The sequence below is a fragment of the Siphateles boraxobius genome, unplaced genomic scaffold, assembly GCF_051911475.1.
Source record: "Siphateles boraxobius isolate OS27281-9 unplaced genomic scaffold, OSU_SipBor_1 53, whole genome shotgun sequence".
Taxonomy (NCBI): domain Eukaryota; kingdom Metazoa; phylum Chordata; class Actinopteri; order Cypriniformes; family Leuciscidae; genus Siphateles; species Siphateles boraxobius.
Window position 1 is genome coordinate 1,634,938 of NW_027509175.1, and position 2,737 is coordinate 1,637,674.

At 40.9% G+C, this 2,737-nt stretch overlaps 1 pseudogene; it reads right to left on the reverse strand.

Annotated features, from left to right (window-relative positions):
* Nucleotides 1-1,403: 1,403 nt before the first annotated feature.
* LOC143713982 (uncharacterized) lies at nucleotides 1,404-2,144 on the reverse strand (annotated as a pseudogene).
* Between the last annotated feature and the right edge of the window lie 593 nt (nucleotides 2,145-2,737).

Consider the following 2,737-nt stretch of genomic DNA (forward strand, 5'->3'; position numbering starts at 1 on the left):
GTAAAGCCGTGTATCTGGGCAATTGGGTGACTGAGACGCTGTAGTCGCGGGATAAAACACCGCTCATCTGTTCCGATTACAATATTAAACAGGTTCTCCCCACTCAGTGAAAAACCCACTGAGAATCCTGCTGAATGTGCCCTAGTTATTGGCGATTATATTACAGGGAACGTGAAAATAGAGACACCAGCCACCATAGTCACATTTTTGCCAGGAGCCAGAGCGCCTGACATCAAAGCAAATTTAAAAGTTCTGGCTAATGCTAACCGTAAAATTCTCTAAGATTATTATTTACATCGGCACTATTGATGTTCGACTTCGCCAGTCGGAGATCACTAAAATTATCGTTAAAGAGTTGTGTGAACTCGCAAGTACGATGTCAGGCACTGTAATTTGCTCTGGTTCCCTTCCTGTTCGCCGGAGTGATGAAATACTTAGTAGACTGTCCTCACTCAATGGCTGGCTGTCTAAGTGGTGTCCACAAAATAATATAGGGTTCAAAGACAATTGGAAAAGGTTTTGGGGCAGACCAGGGATCTCATTTATAAAACTGTGCGTAGGATCCTTTCTAAAAGCGTACGTGTGTCCGAAAGCCAAAAATAGCGTACACAAAAAAGTATTCAGACTTATAAAACCAGGCATACACCAGAACCTGCGTAGAATTCACCAGTCAGTGGAAGATTGTGCGCACATGCGTCTCCTCCCCGAAATAACCATACGGAGCTTGAACGCCTAGTTTTACTATGCATATCCTCATCTGCATATCATTTGCATATGAATATTCATCCACGTGATAACATGTTTAATGGTACAAGACATTAGGAAAATAATGAAATACGGATGTGCTGTTACATTATATTAATAAAAATCATTTAGTATCCTTGCTTTGTTTTTGAATAAATAAATCAAATAGTGTAAAATACATTTCAGAGAAAGTTTATCTCAATCTTTTCCTCTGGCCAAATAGTATTTTAATGGATTTATATTTTTAATGGAAACAGAAAGACCTTGTTGTGCATTATTTGCACGAAACTAAACTCAGAAAAAAAAGAACTCTGACTTTCAACTGTTTTTAATTTCAGTAAACTTAATGTGTGTAAATATTTGTATGAACTCTAAAAGAGTCAAAACCATAAGACATAAACTAAAAATGTTTCACAGACATGTGACTAACAGAAATAAAATAATGTGTCCCTGAATTAAGGGAGGCTCAAGATCGAAAGTACCAGTCAGTATCTGGTGTGGCCACCAGCTCTAGCCCTCACCCTGCGGGTGCCAGATGTGCTCAATGGGATTGAGATCCGGGCTCTTCGCTGGCCATGGCAGAACACTGACATTGCTGTCATGCAGAAACTCACGCACAGAACGAGCAGTATGGCTGGTGGCATTGTCCTGCTGGATGATCATGTCCGGATGAGCAAGCATAAAGGGTATCAGATGAGGGAGGAGGATGTCTTCCCTGTACCGCAAGGCATTGAGATTGCCTGCAATGACAACAAGCTCAGTCCAATGGTGATGTGATATACCGCCTCAGACCATGATGGACCCCCCACCTCCAAATCTATCCCGCTCCAGGGTACAGGCCTCGGTGTAACGCTCATTCCTTCGACGATAACAACAAATCCGTCCATCACCCCTGGTGAGACAAAACCGTGACTCATCAGTGAAGAGCACTTTTTGCCACTCCTGTTTGGTCCAGCGAAGGTGGGTTTGTGCCCATAGGCGGCATTATTGCTGGTGATGTCTGGTAAGGACCTGCCTTACAACAGGCCTACAAGCCCTCAGTCCAGCCTCTCTCGGCCTATTGCAGACAGTCTGAGCACTGATGGAGGGATTGTGTGTTCCTGGTGTGACTCGGGCAGTTGTTGTGGCCATCCTGTACCTGTCACGTAGGTGTAATATTCGGATGTACCGATCCTGTGCAGGTGTTGTTACACGTGGTCTTCCACTGCAAAGATGATCAGCTGTCCTTCCTGTTTCCCTGTAGCGCTGTCTTAGGCGTCTCACTGTGCGGACATGGCAATTTATTGCCCTGGCCACATCAGCAGTCCTCATGCCTCCCTGCAGCATGCCTAATGCACGTTCACGCAGATGAGCAGGGACCCTGGGCATCTTTCTTTGGGTGTTTTTCACAGTCGGTAGACAAGTCTCTTTAGTGTCCTGCATTTTTAGAACTGTGACCTTAAATGCCTACTCTCTGTAAGCTGTTAAGGTCTTAACGACCATTCCACAGGTGCATGTTAATTAATTGATTATGATTAATTGAATATGCATGGGAAAAATTGTTTAAACCCTTTACAATGAAGATCTGTAAAGTTATTTGGATTTTTACAACATTATTGTTGAAATACACAGTCCTGAAAAAGGGAAATTTCTTTTTTTGCTGAGTTTATTTTCTCAGACAATCTGCCATTATCATAAGCAAGTATCTCTGTAGTTAAAACATTAAAACACAGCATGCCAGAGGAACAGTGTTCAAAAGCATTGCATCCACAACAAATATTTATTTATTGAATATAAAATTTTTGTAACTTATCAGTAATGATTTCATGTAGTTTAAGTGTTTAACTCCATTAATGAGAATGGCATATTTAATTTAAATGTTTAAATATCAGAAGTAAAACATAGTTTAAATAATTATTTTATTTATTTAAATTGTTAATGTGAACATGCACTGTATTTATGATTAGGACTCATTATGAAGATTTAGGGTTTTACTTCATCTGCTGTTTGATAG